The sequence below is a fragment of the Vulpes vulpes genome, chromosome 2 (assembly GCF_048418805.1).
Source record: "Vulpes vulpes isolate BD-2025 chromosome 2, VulVul3, whole genome shotgun sequence".
Taxonomy (NCBI): Eukaryota; Metazoa; Chordata; class Mammalia; order Carnivora; family Canidae; genus Vulpes; species Vulpes vulpes.
The window spans coordinates 107503309-107525174 of NC_132781.1; the positions used below are offsets into that span (position 1 = coordinate 107503309).

Here is a 21866-nt window from a genome sequence, read left to right on the forward strand (position 1 = left end):
ACTCTTTCTTCCAGTTTTCCCTCTGCCATGTGCCCACATGACCTTTGTTTCTGTGCTTTATTTTTTCTTGCATGATCCCTTCCCTCTCTCCTTCTTTTGACATCCAGTCTCCTATCTTTGCAACCTGCCTGGCCTTTTTTCCAGCTGACAAGACCCAAGAACCCTCTTAGATCCTCTCACAAAATCCTGGTTCTAATCCCTCCAGTGCCTGACTGCCCGCATTGGTGGAAGACCAAAACAGACGTGCATAGTCGCCACTGGGCAGTTTGTTAAAATGCAGCAGAATTCTGCTCTCCCTCTGGATGTCCGAAAGACATACTAACAGTATTCATCAGCGTTCAGTTTCATTTATTAATAAGTTTAAGCTGGCTTCGCTTCTCTAATTGAGGTACTAAGGAAGATTGCAGAATGAATTAATGAGATAGCACCCCATAGGCAGAAAACTGCAGGGTGCGACCCATCGCAGGAGCTCTGTAAGCTGTCACTGTTCCTGCAGGACTCTGTGACAGGCGTCAGGATCCAGAACAGCACGAAGTCAAAGGTGTGGATAATTGGCCATTGACTGAGGGGATTTACTCTCATTTGTTGAGCTCATCCAGGTCAGCAAAAAAAAATGTTAAAAGGTCAGGATATTTATTCAGGGCATTGGCTGTACTCAGACCGTGTTGTTATGTAAAATAACTGATGTTTCTGTGGCCTCTAAGGAAGTAGTTTCTGGGTTGGGGGCGGGGGTGGCAGTGTGAGCAGAGGGAGAAGCAGACTCCCCGCTGAGCCTGGAGCCTGATGTAGGGCTGGATCCCAGGACCCTTGAGATCATGACCTGAGCTGAAGGCAGACACTTAACCAACTGTGCCACCCAGGCGCCCCAGTAGTTGAGATTCCTGAGCCTGTTACTAATCGAGGGGCAACCAAGCCACCAAAATGACTGTGCAGTCGCGCATTCAGGAAAATATTTATTGCATATTTGTTATGTGCCAAGCAGAGCAGAGGGTGAGAAAGTACATAAGCTACGTCATGTCCCCAAGACCCAGCCAGGCCCTCAAGGAGTGAAGTGTATGATAATTGCATCAGTGTCCCCAAGGGCTCTAAGAGAGGTCTGTGTGAGGGTCGGTGGAGAATTAAGGAAGAATCCACAACTAGGCCTGAGGAGGAATGAAATTTTGCAGGCAGCGAAGGGGGAGCCAGAGGAACAGGGTGGGCAGGCGTGTGGGCATGCGTGGAAACCCTGTGAAGGAGAGCAACATGCCAGGTGCAGAAGCACACAGCCCCCAGGTTGACACCCAGGGGCAGAGAGGCCTGTCAGAGAAGACTGATGAGGCTGGGGCCTCAAGGCTCTGTGTGTTTCATCTTCGAGGCAGCAAGAGCCACCATGAAGCAGACGAGGGGCTGCATCAGAGCCTCACTGTTCTGGAAGCATCCCTCTGGCAGCATGTGGAGGATGAGCTGGAGAAATAGAGGACAGAACTTGCATACCGGGACATAATTACAGTAGTGTCATAGGCCAGAACTGGCGGGGATGCAGGGTGTCAGTAGTAGGTGTGGAGAGGGGACACAGGAGTGTTTAGAAGGTAGGTGAGGTTTATCGGTTGTGTGGGGCGACAGGGTGGCAGTCAGAGCAGCAGGGGAATCTGGAATGGCTCCCAGCGTGGGACACAAGAGAAGGCAAAGCAGGGAAGTTTAGAACCAGCAGTTAGAGGAGTAATGGGACACCGGGGTAGCTGTGACAGGTAAGCAGCTGGGCATTCAGTTGGAGCTCCAGGGTGTGAAGAGTTTCCAAAGCATAACTGAACCAGAGCTGAACAGTGGGGAGGGAGAGACACTTGGCACACCAGAGGAATTTCCAGTAGCTGTGAGCAGACTTCAGCTGGGTTCCCCACCATGACACTGACTGTGGGACAGAGGGGGACCCAGTGGCACGGCCCTGACCCCGATGTAATTTGGGGAGCCCTCTTTAAGAAATTAATGTACAAAAAAAAAAGAAAGAAAAGAAATTAATGTACATTCTGAAGGTAAAATAAGAACAGGCCTTTGCGGGATGCCTGGGTGGCTCAGCGGTTTAGCACCTGCCTTCAGCCCAGGGTGTGATCCTGGAGTCCCAGGATCGAGTCCCACCGCGGGCTCCCTGCATGGAGCCTGCTTCTCCCTCTGCCTGTGTCTCTGCCCCCTCCTCTCTCTCTCTGTCTCTCATGAATAAATAAATAAAATCTTAAAAACAAAAAAACAAAAACAGGCCTTTGCAAGGTCTGTGAGGGAGAGGTGCCTGAGTTTCATTAGCCTGAGGGGTGTCTGCGCCTGCAGAGACGTCATGGGGTGGGACCTTCAAGAAAACCAGACATGAACCCAAGCCACGGTGCAGGCCCAGTGGTGGGAACACGGCAGGGAGCCTGTTCTTCCCTCCCACAAAATCAGGACCTTTGGGAAGGAGCCATCTGTTTTGTGAGTCGCTGGGAATGCAGGGTGCACTCCTGGCTCCCGAGCTGTGCGTGCAAGGAGGTGCACGCTAATGCCCTTACGCAGATCACTGTGCATTAAGTGCCCGAAGCCCCTTGCCCGTGCCCCAGGCTGCTGCTTCTTAGTCTGCGTTGACTATTGGAAACTCGCATGAAACTGTTGGAACGTGTAGGTGCCACAGCCACCAGGCTCCAGCTCACCCCCGTCTCGGGCCGGTCACTTCCCACGTGCAGCTGGAGTTAGGACGGGTGGGGCCATCTGTGCTCCCTTTCCAAACCCGGCAGGGCCAGCCAGGCTCCACAAGTGCATCTGCATCTGCGGATGGGGGAGCCGCAGTGCCCCGAGGCTGGGCCAGCTCATGGGGCACGGGGGTGGGGGACTACTCTGCTGCTACTCGCTCGGGGCTCCACCCACGGGCCCCAACGGGGCTCGGGAACTGGGAGTGGTGCCCAGCTCTGCGCACCTGGATGCGCTTCTGCAGCAGCAGCTGTACCTCCGGCCCCAGCAGAGGCCCTGCCTGACACTCTGCCCCAGTTACAGCAGCCGTCCCTGGCGCACGATCCTGAGAGCCAGCGTCCAAGTAGAGGCAGTGACAGGGTGAGCCTGCTGCCTTTCCTTCCGGGGGCCTGCGGGCATCCTCTGCTATGCAGCAGCAAACCAACAGCACAGCCAGGGGAACTCAGAAGCCGCTCAAGTGTTTCCATATGAGCCCCCCAAAAGGGGAGATGGGGGTATGGATAGCTGATCGCTGTCCAGAAATGGGCAGAACCCCTAGCTCACGGTTGGGTGCACTTCGCCATTCTGGTCACAGAGTCTACCCTAAATTGCTTAATCGTCACTCTGAAGGCCTGGTGGCTTTGGAGACATGGAGTAAAACACAGAGGATGTGACAGGTGGAGTGGAGAGAGAACATTGACCTCCCCTCCTGCTCACACGCTCCTCCCTGCTGCCTGAACCTTCTAAACAAATGGGCTCCGGCTTACAGAAGCACAACCCCAAATACAAGCTGCCACTGTTTGCCAGAAGAAGAGCCATGTCCAGGTCCTCAGGGCACACGTGTCAGGAGCAGCGAGACATGTGAGGACACCTGAGAACGGTGTTTTGGCTTTTGTGTATGCTCAGAAGCTCAAGGCCAACTTCAGAGGTGTTTTTAAAAATTGTTTTTAAGATGTTGTTTATTTTGAGAGTGCACACGTGAGCAGCGGGGAGGAGCAGAGGGGGGGAACCTACAGCAGACTCCCTGCTGAGCACGGACCCCCCCCCCCCCCCCCCCCCGCCGACTCAGCTCGGGGCTTGATCCCAGGACCCTGAAATCACCGCCTGAGTCGAAGCCAAGGGTTAGAGGCTCAACCACCTGTGCCACCCAGGTGCCCCCAGAAGTATTTTAGAACTGCATATGCAGAAGAATAGCCCACCAAAAACTTAAAAATCCACGCATCAAATTAAATCAAAATAGAAATCTACAGGGGCTCCCAGGTGTCCCAGTAGTTAAGCATCTGACTTCAGCTCAGATCATGGTCCCAGGGTCCTGGGATGAAGCCCCACATCGGGCTCCCTGCTCAGCAGGAAGTCTTCTCCCTTTCCTTCTGCTCCTCCCCTGACTTGTACTCTCTTGCGCTCACTCTTTCTCTCTCAAATAAATAAAATCTTTTTAAAAAAAATAGAAATCTACAATACATTCATGTATCCCAGAACATGGGCCCTCTTGCTTATATTTATGAGCGATTTTGAAAAAAATCAGGGAGCACCCCAAACAGTATCCAAGGCTAAGTATCCAAATTTGCTACAAGCTCTTAAATATCCCACCGCTACCTCTCCACAGACCCTTCTGCTTCTCCCTTTTCCCCAGGGGTGTGTTCCCTCCCACCCTATGCCTGCCTCCCCACTCCTGAACTCCAGGATGTCCAAACTAAATTACAGTGTGACCCTTGGAAATATCCCTCTGGCCATCTCAGCTCACCTCTCTTCCCACATGTTGGTTTGACAGTTTGTGGGCACAGTTGAGAACCTGGCATGCACATACAGGAACAACAGGGTCCGTGCATCTGACTATGTAGCTTTGGGGCTGGTGAGAGGAGGGGAAGGAGGGTTACTGTGGTCAGAAAGTCTTGCAGCTACAGAGATGATCTTACCCATCTTCTCCTCTCTGCCATGTCCATTTTAGCACATGTGCGTGTGCACGCATAGCAAGGGGGCCTGCCTGAGTAAGAGGTTCTTGATTTCAGAAGTTACTGTCCTCTTGGCCTCAGGGAATAAGGAAACATGGTCAGATTGGCATTTAGGCACTTGCACTCAATCTCAAGCTTCATCTTAGTTTGCATTTACAGCCAAGCAAATAGACCTAAGCCACCAAAAACAGGCTAGATGCCAGCCTGTAAACCCTGTGTAAAGGGGTTATTGGTAATATGCCGCGGATCCACTGTCCCATGGGTGTCAGGCAATTGTGCTGCTACGAGCAAGTGTTTTTCCTCTTTCCTCCTTGAGAACATCTGAATGAAAATTAAATGATAGATCTTGAGGAGAGCATTGGTTATTACCTCTCTCAGAACTGGGGTCACACGGGGCAGAGATGAATAGGCCGGGTGAAATCCGTCACATAGGGAGGGTTCTCTATTTTTGAGGAGGACTTTGCATTCCTGAGAGCAAAGCTGAGAGAGTCTGAAAGCCACATGTGTGGGACAATCTGTCCCTTCCTAGAAGCATGAGGACCAGAGGTGATGGGACACCAGGCTGTCCCACACTCAGGACTCTGCTCCCCACCCTGCCCTGGTGCCATGCAGAGCTGCTTCTCTGCCGTGCTGCTGTAGTTTGCGCTCTTCAGACCCACGGGCACCCCAGCCATGGAACCATCAGAGACCATCATAAATTACAAGAGAAAAGTCTTTCTGAATGGGGCGCCAGGAAGGTGTGAGTAATCCGTCCTGTGGGCTGTATCTGGGACTGTAAGCATTAGAGGACAAACAGCACGAGACACATGGCTCCAGAGCCCACCCCACAAGGGATGTTCAATATCTGCTCATCATCACTTATGGCTGCAGTCCACCGGCCAGCCCGCATCTGATGAAATCCACCCACTGGGGAGCAATGGCAATGGGCTCCCTGTTACGTATTCAGCAGACAGCATTTACTTATTTATTTGATATGCAATTAGGGGCACTTTTATGTACACTTAGATGCACAATTAGGAGCACTGTGGGGTCCCCTCTGAGACATTAGGAGAAAGAACCAGAGTAAATGGTCTGCCCCTGTCCCTGAGCAGCCAGTGTAGCTTCCTACAGTTCCTGAGAGTATTTCAGAAGCAGGGGCATTAGCTCAGGGAATTGATGCATTACTGTCACCTCCTCAGATTAGTAAAGATTTTTGATGATGAGACAGGAAGAGAAAATAATATTTACAGGAAATATTCCATTAACTGTGAACTGACTCCCAGGGGAGCTAGCCTGCTTCAATTATTCAGCATTAAGCATCCATTAAGTGCACTGCTGATCTTGTTTCAACTTCTGTTTGGATGCACTTGACTCATTTTCGGGTTGCTGAGCCCTATGCCTCAGCAGGCCCTGGGTGGGTGCCTCCCTCATTCCACTATGTCCCCTCTTGGACACCACACCCTACTTCATGCATTTAGCATTCTTAGCATTTTGCAGCCTTTGTACCTTCCCAGTGTTGGATCAGAGGACCTCCTCCGGTTGCCACCTGTTGGTTCACAGATCTCCCTCCGTGTGGAGCAGACCCAGAGGGGGCAGGGGACTGTAGGTGACAGACTGGCCACAGGTCACCGAGAGGGGCCTGCCGGAGGGGTAATGGGGGGGGTGGGGGTGGGAGTGAGAGCCATAGAGAGTTACCAGAGTCTGCCATCTGAACTCCGCAAGAGAAAGGGGAGAAAAAGCAGTTGTCTTCTAAGGAAGTTGAGGCACCCTTCCCAAAATATCAATACGAGATGTCCTGTTCCCAGAGCACCAATGCTAGGTATAGCTGAACTCTCTCTGGAACATCAACAGAGGGTGTTGACTTTGAAATCCCTTCCAGTAAAACAGTCCCCACTTGAGAACTGCCCGTCGTGGGCCAGGCATTGCTCTAGGGAACAAGAGAGGACCCTGCTCTCACAGAGCATACAACCCGGTGGGGAAGACGGTCAGACGATAACATGAAGTCACCCTACAGCATACGGTGTCAAGAGTATGCAATTCTAGGAAGACAGCAAGTCGGTAAGGAAGAGTAAAGGAGAGGGTGGATGGTCAGGAGTGGTCTAAGGAGGTGACATTTAAGTGACTCTCCCTACAAGAAGTGGCACATCCCTGGGCTCCCTGGGAGGAGCGTCAGAACCGGATTGACAGGCAGAAAGTACCCTGGGATTAAGGCCAAAGGGGAAGGGGAAGGAAGCAGGAACATGCAGAGAGGGAGGCCGAGCTATGATGCAATCTTGGACCAAGCTCTATAGCTCACAAGGGGCCATCGGGAGCCATCACCATGAGACCAAGGGCTGAGCCTAATCCCCCGGGGCAACCCACCACTAATGCAGGTGACCCACAGGGTCATGACCTTGGGCAAGGTGGCTCCCTACTGTGGAGGACGATTCCCAAAGAGGGGATGAGTCCTCCAGTCCCAAAGGCAGAGGCATCAGTAGGGTGCTGTAGCTTTCACAGCCGTGGTTCTCAGAGTGTGGCCGTGGGCCTGCAGCATCCACCCAGGAACACGTGAGAAGTGCACACCCCACGTCCCCACCTGAGCCGTGCAGATTCAGATACTAAGAAGGTGGGCCTGGGCACTCTGTTTCCACAAGCCCTCAAGGGGATTCGGATACACCGTACAGCGTGAGGACAACTGCTCCACAGACGGGTAATGTGGAACTTTGTGATGCTACTTTGTTATTGTGAAGATAGTCTAGTCTAAGTTAAAGTCAAACTCCCTCCTTGGGCAGTTATGCTTTAAAGAAAAAAAAAAAAAAGAGTTTGTAAGCCAGCAGCCCAAAGTAAATCTCAGAATCTCAACCAACGAGGAATTTTGGTGCTGTTAACTCAATTTCCAACATATTCAGAAAAGTCACGATGACCTATTTACCCTGTGTGCCTCTCTTTTTATGTCTGTGAAATGGAGACTCTACACCACGAGACATAGTCTGATTTTCCCCATCTTGAATGTTTACATCTCCGAGTTTTATTTTCGCTCTCAAAATGATGTTGCCCTTGACATAGCAAATATTGTTAATTTCTTTTACACTGAGCTTGAGAGAGAGAACTGCCACGAAGAGCAAACAATATCTCTTTGTTAAGAGCACTAATTTTTTTTTTTTTTTTGGTTATTGGATCTGGGAACCCATGGTCCCTCTGTTCCCACAAGTCCCTGTGAAGGCCATGTGGGAGCCTAGTCCTGACTTATCCAAAGCTTCAAGGACACCAGCTTGTCTCTTGTTGCGTTCTCATGGAAACTGTCCCACAACACTCATGCCGGTGTCAGATTGTCACTCTTGAAGAAGATGATGTCCATAAGCAGAAAATGAAAGCATCACCCCATTCAGGCGGATCGTCCTTTAAAAGAAGCTGTCACAGGACAGCAGTTTCTCTGCAGGGCTACAGAAGGAGGAGAATGTGATGATTCCTTTAGGAGAGGCAGATCCAAATCTCTCCTGGGGTGATCTGCTTGGAGGTACCCCTTGGACATGGGTGCACTCTGTCCTAAAGATCCCACCCAATGGTCCCAGGGGGACTGGTTTTCGGGGGTTAACCTCTAGGCCTGGCATAATCCTTTGGGTGTGCCACGTTTTTGCTCCCACCCCCTATCATTATTTGTAGCAGGAAGATAGTTGGCCTGATGGTCAAGACATCTGAGTTCTAGCTCCAGTGCTGCAAGACGAGTCACTTCTCTGGGCCACTGATTCCTCATCGCCAAAGCAGCTAATATAGACAATCGGTACTCTTGAGGTGAAGAGAATCAAGAGACTAGAGACCGGTAAAGAGAATGAAACAAGGGGCAAGTTCATCATAAAGCTAGAAAGGACCTGTCCCTTTTGGGAAGCGTGAGGTCTCCCAGGGCTCAGCCACTTCCCACAGCAGTGCCTGGTCTCAGGCTTCTTGTCGTCCTGACGCAGACGGGCACATGTGACAGCACGAGGGAGGCCATATAAACACCCACATTGATGGTGTGGAGAGTAGGAGTCAAACACAACCCTGGCTATTTATAACACACAAATAAACACCCAGGCAGACAGGCCAGCAGCCCCCTGGAGACTGACCATCTTTAAATAAGTCACAGAAACAGATTCCCACTACTCGGGGAGCCCCACTGGCCTTGGATGCAGTTTGAAGAAGCAAGTCAAAACCAAACGCTGTGGTTGGATCCCAGACCTCCACAGAGGAGTGTCCAGTAGCCCCAGCCACTTCAAAAGGAACCATGAGCCAATAGTGACTTACGAACAGACTTGGTTTCTCCAGCTTAAAACCCAAGTCTTCACTAGTCTAACAAGAACACTGATCACCTGGGACTCTCAAAAGGCAAATCTCTTTTATCTCACACTGTTTGTTAAAAATGTGCTCTTCCCTAGATAAAAACAGGGGCAGGCCTGGGACTTGTCTGATCACTTCCAAATAATAAATACAAAGTCTCATGGTCACTTTGAGTAGCAAAATTAACTTCATTAAGTAATTAGAGTGTCTAATCGTTTCTAACAACAACCAAAGCTCCAAGCCTGGCTTAAAGTGACATCTCCTCCCTTCTTCCCCTCACCTGGCCAACGTGCTTCTCATTGTTTTGATTTCTTGAGCAGGAAGGAGCCAGGCAGGAGGTTTTGGTTGCCCAAACTTCAGGAAGCACCCATCAAGCTCTCCTGCTGACCCTAGTGAGCTCTCTTTCAGTAGGTTTGCAGAAGGCACCCTCCACTTCCCTTCCCAGGTAGGGGAAGCTCACAGCACGTCTCTCTCCCCCTGACATCTCCCCCAGTTTCCACCTTTCTGTTTGGTGTTTTGGCTTTTTATTTTATTTTATTTATTTATTTGAGAGAGAGAGAGCACACATGCAAGTACAGCAGGGGCAGAGGGAGATGCAGACACCCCGCTGAGCAGGGAGCCCACTTGGGGTTTGATCCTAGGACTGTGGGATCCCAACCTGAGCCGAAGGCAGATGCTTAACCCACTGAGCCACCCAGGCGTCCCTAAATATTTTATGCCCCAATTGAAGGTGAGGAATACCAGAGTCATTTAAGCTGTAAGGCTTTAAATTTTTTTTTAATTTGTTAATTGTAATAAAAATACACATAGACTTTATCAATGGAACCTTTCTACTTGTCCAGTTCATTGTATTAAGTATATCCACATCATCAGCCAATCTCCAGAACTTCCATGCCGTGCAAGACTGAAAGTCTGTCCCCTTTGACAACAACCCACCCTCCAACACCTGGGACCCCCTCTTCTACTTTGCATTTCCGTGAGTTTGACCACTCTGGGAACTTCATCTAAGTGGGATCACAGAGTATTTGTATTTTGGTGACCATAGGATTTTAATATCAAGACCAGGACACTTCAGATGATGAATGAGGGCACTGGTGAGCAATTGCACCATGACATCAGACCAACCAGGGTTATCACAGCAGACCGGGACTCGGGCTTGCCTATTGAGACTGCTCTTGACCCTTCTCTTAGCTTCCACCACATGGGCCTTCTCATGAGAAAGATCGTTTCAAAGCCTCAGCCAGTGCTTCTACTTCCATATCCTGAGCCATGGTTCTGCTGTGGTCTTGTCACCCCCAGAGAGCACAGCTCATCACAAACCTGTGTTGACCCAGAAAGTGGGGTGACTCCAGAAAGCCCCAGCCGGTGAAATCCTGGAGTATCTAGCATTGCCAGCAGGTGTTCTTGGTGGCTCCATGGGGCTTTACAAGTCTCCTCAGCGGTCCCTATCATCATTCTAGAAAGTGTATGCTAACATCAGATGTGGCCCGTGGACTCCCCCTGACCAGAACAGATTCAGCCTCCTTGTGCCGAATGTTCTATTCCTGCCTTTTATCGGGAGGGCAAAGAGCCAGAGGGGCTCTGGATGCCCATCTCTCCAGGCCTCTTGTTACACTGGAAACCAAAACCGAGTCCTGGCTGCAGGAGGTGTTAGGAGCCCCATCTGAAGGAATTGCCCCTGCGTGCCTGCACACATGTGTATGTTTAAGTACATCATTGACTTTATGCTTGCAGCTGTGCGGCTTGGAAAACCATAAAATGCAGCTCACTGAGCAGATTTCTCACCAGCCAATCCGTGAAGGCTACAGGTCATGCAACAGGGGAAGAGAACACTGCTCCGTGATGCCTTCCCCCTGACAGCCCAGAGCTGCCAGGCAGGGGGAGGTCAGGTGTCATCCGCAGAGGCCACCAGCAGGTCCAAGAGGAAGGCCCTGGTCGGAGAACCCTCTGACAGGGCTTGGGGGTGCTTCTTATGGGGAGAGGGGATGCCTCCAGGGATCAGCGAGCCTTTATCTTAAACTGCTGGCTCCTTTTAGGTAGTTAACTTTAGGAAGTGTTAACCAAAGAGCATCTTGTGATTCGTGATTGACTCAATATAGGATTTCCCAGCCCAAAGTGTAGAAAAGCCACAGGGAGCTCTTGGTCACTCCCCTTTCATCCCTAAGCCCGAGGCACTCCGAACCTGCCTTCTGTCTGTGTGGATTCACCTCTCCTAGACATTTCATGTGAGTAGAACCCTAGAATCTGTGTCCTTTGAGTCCAGCTTCTTCCACTTAGAAGAGTGTTTTCAAGGGTCATCCATGTTTTAGCATGAATTAGGACTGCATTCCTCTTGATGGCTGAAGAATATTCCTTTGTCTTCTAACGTTTCCTTCCCTGCCTTCTGCATTAATGTAGCAAACACACACACACACACACACACGCACACGCACAAGTGGTGCCTTGGGCCTTTGCATTTGTCACACTTTCTCATAAGGTTTATCTCTGCCCTCTGTTTCCTTCTGAAAAGATTCCATTGTGGCTCCAGTGAGCATTCCCCAACCACCTTCTTAACAGTGGCAACCCCTGTCCTATTGCCTTTGTCCTTGGAACCTGTTTTTTTCTGACTTCCTTGCTGCATAGTTTTATTGATTTGTCCACCTCCCCCCTCAGAAAAATGTAGAGATCTTTCTTCTTTTTTTTCTTCCCAGTACCATATGTGTGCTGCCTAGCACCATGCCTGATATATGATAGATGCTTCATAAATAGCTGCTCAATAAATAAAAGCAGAGCCAAGTATTAGCTTGTTGTGCCCACTGCCAGTTGTGGGGATGTCTTCATGTGCGTGTGTGCAATGGCCTCATCGACATCAGGATATGTATGTAGTTCCTGTAAGGAAGGGTTTGAAGATTCCACACTGAGCCTGAGCCCTTTATAAGCAAGAGGAAGGGAGGAGGGGGAGGCACCAGAGCTTTTCACAGCTTGTGTTTGTTGATGGAAAGAAGAAAAGCATAAGAAATTCCTTCCATCTGGACCATCCCTTAATTTTATTTTTTTGTCTCTTGGACCAAAAGGACCCAAAAAAGCTAACAGTAATTGGACATCAGGAGTGCATAGCAGGAATCCTGTGGGCCATGGAGCAGTGATGGCAAGTCTGGATGCCTTTTCTTTCATGGGCAGGAAGCATTATGCTGGGAAACCCTGCTTGTTGACTCCTGTAACCTTCTTTTCTTGGAGAGAACTTAACAGCTTGTTTTGCTGAGCCATGCGATACTTAAGGAGCTCTGTACGATTTGGGTTTTTTTTTTTTTTAATGAGCATGATTCTAAGGGAAACCCAGGCTAACCTCACCTTCCTGAAAGTGTGAGCCTGTTGAACACCAAATGCTGGCACAGCCAGAACAGTGTCATGAGGCCCTCAGGCTCCTTGGGGCTCCATGTGGGTGCCTGTGGGAGCGGGGCAACTGGTCCCATGCTGAGCCTCACAGCGAGGCTCAAGCAGATTTTAGGCAGCTTGTGGGCAGAAAGAGTTGTGGGAATCACTCCAGTCTGGCAGATTCCAGCTTGGGCCTGTTGATTGTGGACTACAGTTTAGCTCAGACAGGGCTGCCAGAGGGGGAAGGGCTGCCATTCCTAGGTTGTGGCTCTCGGGGTGGCCCTCACTGCCACTTCCCTGTTGCCATATCCCTTACAGTTGAGAGATCTACTTGCAATCACATGTCTAGGTCCAAGCCCTGGGGTTCTTCACATTGTGAAGAACATTGTGTGGGCCTTGCCTGGATTTTGAGCAGACAGATAAGGATTCAGATCCCAGTTCCCATCATTTATCACCTGTGTGACTTTTAGAAAGTGACTTAGCCTCTCTGAGCTTCGGTTGCCATAATACTTACCTCATAAAGCTCTTCACTCTCTCAACAGACCATTGTTGAGTGCCTGACAGGCCTTGGGTGTGGTGCTGGGTGCAAGGAAGTACCTTCAGGAGGCTTGTAGTCAGGTAGAGAAGACCTTCGGGGGCGGGGTGTGTGTGTGTGTGTGTGTGTGTAAAAGACCATTGTGATACAGGATGGTGACTGGGCAGAAGTACACACGTGAATATCTGGGAGAACTAGCCCGGCTGGGGGTGGGAAGAGTCCGGTAAGAAAGCTTGGATTAGAGCAGGCTGCTGAGGCCAAGTGTGATTTTCCTCCTTGGCTCCCCCTACCTCTTCTAAACTCACAGCTCCCCAAACTGATCTGCCCACTTCAGAATCTAAGGAAGAGAAGATTAAAAAAAAAAAAAAAAAGTTTTAAATAGGACCAGTCCTTTTGGAAGGACAGAAATCCTAGAGTTGAAGTCCTCACCTCTAGGAAACAACCGCTCCTCCCCCTTTCTGGGAAGGAACACTGGTGTAGCAACAAAACTGCTCCAGGAAGAGCCGGAGGGAGAAGTCCCCAAAGTCCAGCAGGGCCCCAGCTGTGGGGATGGCCGCCCAGCCCCAGCCCCTCCAGCAGACAGTCTGGCTGAAGTGGGGCAGTCTCCGGCCTCCCCTGGCTGCGGTCCTGTCCGTAAGAGCACAAGTGTCCTCAGCTGCAGCCTGACTTAAAAAGCAGGCTGCCCACCCCTGGTCCAGTGCCCGCCTGGCCACACCACTCTGAGACCCTTCCAGCCAGGAAAGCCTGGAGCTCACACCTGAGGTCCCAGCGGCAGGCGGGTGGCCTCCCTCCTGGAATCTGCAAAAACCCTGGTCTGCAAGACCTTACCCTTCCCGGTGGGATCAGCCAACTCTTGAGGGACTAGGTGCTTTAAAATGCACACAAGGTGCTCTTAATTATTCCCAAAGAGCCTTTGCTGCCTTACTAAATTTTTTTAAGGTAGAGAACTGTCATTTCGGCTTTTTTTTTTTTTAGCTTGCTTAAACGGGCTTAGTTATGGGAGTATACTTTTCTTTCCATGGAGAGCCACTTGCCAACCCATTCTTTTCCATCCTGTCCCCATCTTCCATGGACTCCGATGGCCTTCACCAGTGGAATCCGGGGTTACTGTGATGCCATACCTTGGGACAGAGCACCAGGCATAAGAGGACTGATGACTACCAGCCTCTCCCCCTCCAAAATAGAATACAGATTTTCCCCGAAGCAATCAAAACAAAACCTTCACAGCAATCCAGAAAGAGGTCTTTGCCATTGCAGGTGAAAATGCTCCTCCTTTTCCCTCCAGATGTGCCAGATGTCTCATTAAATCCCTGTGTGAAAGCATCCCATTGACGTAAGTCAGGGCAGGTGTGATTAGCCTTGAAGGGCTTTTTTTTTTTTTTTAAGTTTTATTTTCATTTTAGTTAACATAAAGTGTAATAGTAGTTTCAGGTGTACAGTACAGTGATTTAACACTTCCATACATCACTTGGTGCTCATTGTCCCAAGTGCACCCCTCAGTCTCCACCGCCTATTTAACCCAACCACCCTGCCAAGCTTTGAAGGTTTTCCAAAAGAAGCCTGGCACTCAAAGAGGTTGAGCTACACGAAACTGGGCCACAGAGCTCATTGCTTTAAAAACAAAAACAAAGCTAGGGCGACTGGGTGGCTGAGTCGGTTAAGCATCTGCCTTCAGCTCAGGTCATGATCGCAGGGCCCTGGGATGGAGCCCCACATCTGAGCTCCCTGCTCAGCGAGGAGTCTGCTTCTCCCTCTGCCTCTGCCTCCCCCAACTCATTTTCCAGCTCAGCCTCCTGTGCACTTGTTTTTTCTCTCTCTCTCTCTCTCTCTCACTCTCTCTCTCTCTCTCTCTCTCTCAAAAATACGTTTTAAAAAGCTAGACCCAGTTATCACAAATCACTGGCCAGCTTCTCCATTCAACACTAACCCTGATGCATCCCCCAGGGGCACACTCTAAAGGGAAGAAATTGCAACAGGAGACCAAGGATAAGAAGGGAAAAACCCGTTCAGCTTCTCTTGAAGGTTTTTTACACTTGCCAAAGCTTATGGTAAGATCTTTCTATACAGAAGACCAGAGTACGCACAAGAATGTAATAGAGCTCCCCCCACCCCACCCAAAGAGAAAAATAAAAGGCAGTATAGTCCGATGGGGAAAAATGAAGTGGCCTGTTTCTCTGGGCCTGTTAAGTACTTGTTGACCTTCTTTCTCTGCCCCAAGTAATGACTATTAAGCCAAAGGAAGCTAAGAGGTTCCTGATGGGTTAAAAAGAGGTCATCCATTAAAGGGTCAAGGCCTGGCGCTCTGGGCATCTGTCACTGAATTAACCAAATCAGTGTAGAGCTTGTGGAGTCTGACAGGAGTAGGCAGCCAGCCGGAGGGACATCTTGATTCCATTACGTCTGGCTGCTGAGAAAAATTAGCCATTGTTTTCCTTGCTGGGTATGTGGCCCTCTCAGAAGAAGATAGAGGTCAGGGAGCCCTCCTTCAGTGCCATCCTCCTGTTCACTTCGGAAGCTCCTGGTCTGAGAACACGGCTTCCCTGTTTTGGGGGGCCTGACTTGCTCCCCAGTGTAGCCCATTCCATGTAATTTTTTAAAAAGATTTTATTTATTCATGAATGACAGAGAGAGAGAGAGAGAGAGAGAGAGAGGCAGAGACACAGGCAGAGGGAGAAGTAGGTTCCATGCAGGGAGCACGATGTGGGAATCGATCCCAGGTCTCCAGGATCACGCTCTGGGCCAAAGGCAGCGCTAAACTGCTGAGCCACCCAGGCTGCCCTGTTCCATGTAATTTTGAGCTGGATTATGGCAGGGTGCTTTCTTCCCAGGGTGAATGTTCTGAGATAATAAGTTTAGTAGGTAAATGGTCAAAATGGGCTCTGGTCAAAACTGCAGTGGACCTGAATCATCTGGAAAATAATTGGAACCAAGGAGCCCAAAGGGAATATAGCAAACACCAGCTGAAGGGCAGGGAACAAGAGCCCACTTAGGCTTATGCTTGAATTGTGAAAACTCCAAGGAACTCAAAACATGTTTTTAGAATACCCATGGCAGGGGCACCTGGGTGGCTCAGTGGGTTAAGCATCTGCCTTCAGCTCAGAACGTGATCCTGGGGTCATGGGATGGAGCCCCATGTCCAGCTCCCTGCTCAGCGGGGAGTTTGCTTCTCCCTCTCCATCTGCCCCCTGCTCATGCTCTTTACACTTTGTCTCTAATAACATCCTTAAAAAAAAAATGCCCATGCACCATTTTCACCATCTCTTTAAAAAAAAAAATTACATAACCTGTACTTTAGGCTAATAGGTATCCAGAGCTTTATTTTGACATGAGAAATAATCCTGGTGTGTCCACGATGGAATGGAGAGAACGTGATGATCACTAATATTTTTTGAGTGCTGTGTCCTGGGCACTGTTTTAAGCATTTTATATCCAGTAATTGATACAACAGCTCTGTGAAAAGAAAAGAACTGGTTATTAGTCATAGAATTTCAAAGATGAGAAAAATAAGACCCAAAGAAATGACATTGCCAGAACACAGTCAGGAAGCGGTAGACAGTATGGTTGTGAAAACCATGCTTTTATTCAGTGCTATTCTGTACGGTCTCCCAGAACTAGGAGGTGGTGAAGACAAGCAACTTTATTTTTAAATTCCAAGGAGTAGCAGTATGACACCCTGGATTTACTGTACTGACCTTTACCCCATGCATAGCGTATGGGAATGCCCACACGCGTGCACACATGCACTCTTCCTTTTACGGTAAAGGCAGCTGAGCTGTAGAGGGACATAGAGTCAGGACTGTCACGAGGCCTCTTGACTTCCAAGCCAGAGTTCTTGCTCCTAAAAACGATACACTGAAACAGTAGAGAATAAGCGATGGTCGTGAATATTGATGATCTGAGGCAGGAGCATGAGAGTACCTTAATAAGGTAACGTGGTGCCTCTGTAGAGTTTTAAGGGTCTAACATTCAAACTCCTGAGGATTTTTTTTTTGTAAATTTATTTTTTATTGGTGTTCAATTTGCCAACATATAGAATAACACCCAGTGCTCATCCCGTCAAGTGCCCCCCTCAGTGCCCGTCACCCAGTCACCCCCACCCCCCACCCACCTCCCCTTCCACCACCCCTAGTTCGTTTCCCCGAGTTAGGAGTCTTTCATGTTCTGTCTCCCTTACTGATATTTCCCACTTCTTTTTTCTCCTTTGCCCTTTATTCCCTCCTGAGGATTTTGAGCTCCATCACGAAGTTAGTTGCCATATCATTGCTGTACAGTCTATTTTTTGTCTGGCTTGTCTTTTTAGCTAGATTGTGAGCTGCTGACGAATATAAACATGCATTAGGCATCCTGTCCTTCCCCTTTCCTATTAGCGTGGGTTGGCACAGAGTAGACACTCAGTTCTTGAAAGATTGGAAAGGGGGTAGGTATTCGACATGGCCTGAAATCCCAGAGCCTTGGCTTTCTTCTTTAGCATAGAGGAACTTCTATTGAATACTTATGCAACTGCTGTTGAAAAAAATAAAATAAAAAAGACAGGAAACCTGTCATATGTGTCAGCCCACCAAGTGTTGTGAGTGACAAGCCCTGCTTCTAGAAGGTGAACAGAGCAGAAATGAAACAAGGAAGCGAGTTTTGTAGTTTGTGTGTTTCGTTCTGAGCTGGGGGATTATTCCTGGCTGTGAGTCTGATTCCTTTTATAAGAGAACTCTTTGCTAATGTTTGGAAAGCATGCAGGCTCTTGACACTGCCTTTGAAGAAGGGATCATTTCTGATCATGTCCTTACCCATCGGCTTGCGGCGACTTCGTTCTCGCTCATCATCAGGTCTCCTTGGTGTGTTAGGAAGAGCCCAGGACAACCCAGTCACAGGATGAGTCCTGACATCAGTTACTTATTCAACCTCTGCCAGCCCCCTAACCTCTCTCCACTGAGCTTGCTGTGTCTGCGGAAGGGGGATGCTGGAGCAGATGGCTGCTGGGATTCTGAATAGTGGCACCCCCCCCCCCCCCACTAGAAGCAGGAAGTTACTCAGAGGTCATTAAGAGGCTTGGTGACTCAGCCTCGGGGACAGGAGGAAGACCGGCTCCCTGAAGTCCTGGTCAAGAATCAGAGCCACGAAAGCAAGCTTCCTGTCAGGCCTTTATGTCCGCATCATTTTGAGAGCTTGCCCACTAGCCCGTGTGCTGTTCCAGCACTCTGTAAACACTTGGCCCCGCCATGCTTTCCCCCACTCAGAAAGAGCAGGGCTTGGGGGGTTGGAGGCGGTGACATTAGCTGTTTTCTGCCCTGACCCTCTGCGATACACAGGATGTGGGAATCCACCAGACTCGCTAATAGGATCCAGTAGCCAGGTCTGCTCATTGTTTATAGTGAACCCCATTGCACTGAGGGCTCAAAGGCAGTATTTATGAGCCACTCTTGTTGGCTCTCCATGGAGAAGCCTCTTCCATCTCCTGCTTTCTACATTGGAAAGTGGAGTAGAGAACCCATGATCTCTCGGGAATCCCACATCTTGGTCAAAACTGCAAATCTGAGTCAAGTACCAGGCGCGGTCCCCACAGTGGTGATTCTCTAACTATTTGTTTTTGGGGCAAGCCCAAACTATTAAGGCTGTCCTCACTCCTGGTTCTTGGTGGTTGTGAGTTCTTGACTGACAGCCACAACATGCAGAGACCTTGCTCTAGAGGAAGCCAGGGAAGCCCAGGTCTCTAAGAGGTGAAGGAGGTAGTAGTACAAGAATGAAAAGCCTCTGTGTGGGGCTAGAAAGACTTGATTCTTTGCTTCCTACTTACAGTCACGTTGTTGCTCATTTGTAAAAATCATTCCGCTCATAAAGTTAACCAGCCATTAGTGAGTGAGAGCTGTTCCCACTAATTGGTGGGCCCCGGTGGAAAGGAGCACAGAGTAATGGGCCAAGTGCCCTTGACTCCTGTTTCTGGTTCCTTCACCAACATGCTGTGTGGCCTGAGGCAGTTTCCCCTAATTTCTCTGGGCCTCATTTTCCCTAAGAAGATAATTTCCCACTCATTCTTCTTGGGAGATGGTAAGAGATCAAAGAAGAGATGTTTGCAGAGCTTTAAAGATGCCCAGGTGCATTAGAAAGGCCTTGATTTGCTAGGTATTAATTAATAAATCCTTTGATTATTGATAAACCGGTATGTTAGCTTTTAATTAGCTCCATGGGCCTCATTGGCCATAGAAGTCATGCAAAATCATAAGAGAACTAGCTGAACTATAATGATGGTCGTGTGTGTGTGTGTGTGTGTGTGTGTGTGTGTGAGTGTGTGAGTGATGTGTCTTTATGTGGATTCACAAAGCACATTGACAGATTTAGCTAGCTGGGAGCTGGGTTAAGACAGCTGGGTGAGCTGGGACCGCCTCCAAAACCAGCACATCGGAGCCCAGTGCACCCGGTTTACAAAGAGCATACAAGGTCGAGCATCATCCGTTTGGAAGATGTCAGCTTGTACTCTGCTTGTACTCTGTCAGCCTCAGAGTAGAGGGGTTGGCAGGATGGGCCTCTAAACTGTGGGGTACAGGGCCTGGGGGCAGAAACACCTAGCTCTCCATGAAGAGACAGTGCAGTTACCACAAGGGGTAAAGGTCCTCGTGGCCAACAGCTGCCTGGATGCACAGAGAGGTCAGGGGAGGTGGAGCGATGTTTAACTGCCTTCGTACCCTGACCCCAGCCCTTCCCATTCCCCCCTATACGAGGTGAAAAAGACCAGGCTAGTGTTCCTGCATGAACACCACCTCTTGGGGTCCCAGGACCCTGCTAATGCCCAAATGCAATTCTGTCCTAAAAGCCCATCCGTTCATTGACCTCATTCCCACCCTCCCTTCCTAATGTTTGATTTGCAAACAAACTCCCTGCTTATACTAGATCTGAGGGAAAGCCCCTGCTCTGCCCCTTGTTGGAAAATGTCTACAAGCATGTAGCATGCTAGAGAGACACTAGGAACCCGCCACCAGGGTCAGTGCCAGGAGCGGGAGGACAAAGGGACTGCAGTGGAGCCGGGAGTGGGCAGAGGTGAGGCTCTCTGCAGCACCTTGAGGGAGTTGCCCTTGCCTTCTGCTTTCCAAGGAGTGGGAGGGAGGAGGTGGCCAGGGAACCGACCCTTCTAAGCATGGGCTCTGGGATTCTCCACCCAGTGGGAGGGGGCTTCAAACAAAAAGCCCAGGTGAGATGTTAGAAAGCTCAAGGAAATGCTGTCACTTGCCTAAGGTGAGAGGACTTGGATGTAGGGCACCCTGTACTCCCACAGATGCAGTCAGGCTCCAGGGCAGCTGTGCCTGGGCACTGTGGCCTGTATACTACCTCCAGTTTAGGAGATCGGTGGTTAGTTGTGGTGCCTTTGTGTTTGTGGCTAAGTTCAGGTGGAATGTCTATAAATACCTAACAACGGGGGAGAAGAGTGGTCAGAGAGGAGCTGAAGGTGTTTCACTGAGGGATTCAGCTTAGCAGAGCATCCAATAGGAGCGTGAGACTCAGATCTGCGACTTGAGTGATGGGCTCTACTCCGGTGGCATTTCATCCGTGACCTCACACAAAGCTGTGGGAGCCAAGGGAGGGCTTCGGGTCACTCGCCTTCCTTGGAATGTCTCTCTACCCGCTTGGAACCAACGCGAAAGGCAAAAAGAGAAGCACAGCTTCCCTTGGGCTTCAGACGGAAATGTTCTCTGACCAAAGAGTAGAAAGTAGTAAATGTCCTCCTCCCTATTAGGCAGACAAAATAATTGTAACATTCTGCAGAGCAGGTCATGAAAAGAAAAGAATGCAGCCATTCTGGAAACAGTTTTTCTTCTAGTCCAGTTTGACAAAGGGGTGGAGTCCTTTTGGCCAAGCCCTGACTAGCTGGCGTGTCTCGGTCTGGGAGGGCAGGGCTGATGGGGCACCGGGACGTTGCTGTCACCTCTTTAAGGAGGAGAAAATGTGAGTAGATCAGGGAGCGCCAGGAGCCCCAGCTGGGAGAACCCCAGGAGCCAGGATGAGACCCTACAAAGCACGTGAGCAAAGAATCCGCGGCTCCCAGGCCGAAGAAGCACAGGATTCCTGTTTTACCCTACTTGGGTCAAAATCGACCCAGATTCTAGGTGGCTAGAAGGGGCTGCGCTCTGCATCAAATGTAAGCATAAATAATAGAAATACGAACATGTGTGCACGTAACTTTAACCTCTTTTGACATTTTCCAGAAGGTTAAGTAACTTTTTTTCCCCCTTCCGATGAAAGGAACCCCCTCCCAGAGAGCTGCTGCCCTAATCACTCCCAGACCTTGCAGTCAGCTTCTTCGGTAACCGGCTCCCTGGTGGGAGGAGGAGTGCCCACCAGGCCCGAGGGCACTCAAGGGGCAGTGGCAGGAACTCTCTCCCTCCCACTTTGCAAAGCGGCCTCATTTCTACTCCCCCCCACTACCCACCCCCCATACCCCCCCACCAGGGCAGCAGGCCCCTGGCTGCAGCTCCCGCCTGCAGCCGGACTCCGGCTGGGCTTTGTGCTGCAGGAGGCAGGGGCTCGGCCGGCTGTTATCTGGAGTTGCCTACCCTGAAATAGGGTTCCAGCAGCCCCCGCCCTTCTCGGGGAAGCTTCCCGAGCCCAATCACCAGGGCGAGTCCCGAGCTCTTGCACATTAGTAGGCAGGAAGTGGAGTCCCGATGGGAGGCTGGGAATTTGACCGCCTTCCCATTTCAGCACTGGAGGGAGGAAGCTGAGCGCCGCTCGGCGCCCACGGCTCCCGCGCCCCTCCGGGAGCTGCCCTGCACCCCGCCCGCCTCCGAGGGCAGCGGCCGGGAGCTGGGGAGCCTCGTGGGGCACGCAACAAAGGCAGAGCGGAGGGGACCGACTCCAGAAGAACTTGTTTTGTTCCCGTTAAGAAACCTGCAGGAAAATCCACACCCACGTTGCCGGCTTTGAATTGGAGAGCGGCGTGTGTGTGCGCGCGCGCGTGCGTGTGTGTGTGTGTGTGTGTGTGTGTGTGTGTGTCTCAAGCAAGAGGCGGAGGACTTGCAAACAACTGTGCGGTGTCTGTTTTGATAAGGAAGCTGCCAGCTAGAGAAGTTAAGCGGCAAAGAGAGGACTAGAGAGCCGTGAGC

General features: G+C 50.2%; 1 protein-coding gene across 11 annotated transcripts in view; it reads left to right on the forward strand.

Annotated features, from left to right (window-relative positions):
- The window catches only part of FRMD4A (FERM domain containing 4A), a 614318-nt gene that overhangs the window by 525345 nt on the left and 67107 nt on the right, over positions 1–21866 (forward strand). The gene's annotated exons all lie outside the window — the stretch shown is intronic.